Below are 413 nucleotides of genomic sequence, written 5' to 3' on the forward strand. Positions count from 1 at the left end.
GGGGGAGCTGCAAACCCGTAAGGGCGAGCGCAGCCGGAGAGCCTTCCAGCTGCGAGGAAGCTCGGATTTCTCCCTCTTTCCCCCGAACTGCGCTACCAGCTCTGCTCTAAACTTGGCCCAAGTAGCGCAGGGAGGCGGGCTGGGGCTGGGGGCGCTCCCCAGGCTCCGGCCTTTCTCTCCAGTGTCCCCCACCCGCTTCCCGCGGTTCCTCCCACTCTGCTCTCCGGGCTCCTGACATCACGACCCGGGAGGCGGGGTCGGGGAAGGAGGGGGGACGTGGGGAGGCGGCTCGGCGCCACGGAGAGGGAGGAGGGAGGGCGCGCAGTCCCAGCCCAGAGCTTCAAAACAGTCCGGCGGCCTCGCCTCGCGCCCCAGCCCGACTGTCTGTCCAGCCGCCAGCGTCCGGTGAGTCG

At 70.2% G+C, this 413-nt stretch overlaps 1 protein-coding gene across 1 annotated transcript in view; it reads left to right on the plus strand.

Moving 5' to 3' along the window:
- Positions 1 to 368: 368 nt before the first annotated feature.
- EMP2 (epithelial membrane protein 2) overlaps positions 369 to 413 on the plus strand; it is a 37,672-nt gene continuing 37,627 nt past the window's right edge. Inside the window, exon 1 of the mRNA XM_007462834.1 lies at positions 369 to 405. The gene's annotated coding sequence lies outside the window, so the exon portion shown is untranslated. The remainder of the gene's footprint in view (positions 406 to 413) is intronic.

The sequence above is a fragment of the Lipotes vexillifer genome, unplaced genomic scaffold, assembly GCF_000442215.2.
Source record: "Lipotes vexillifer unplaced genomic scaffold, Lipotes_vexillifer_v1.1 scaffold306, whole genome shotgun sequence".
Lineage (NCBI taxonomy): Eukaryota > Metazoa > Chordata > Mammalia > Artiodactyla > Lipotidae > Lipotes > Lipotes vexillifer.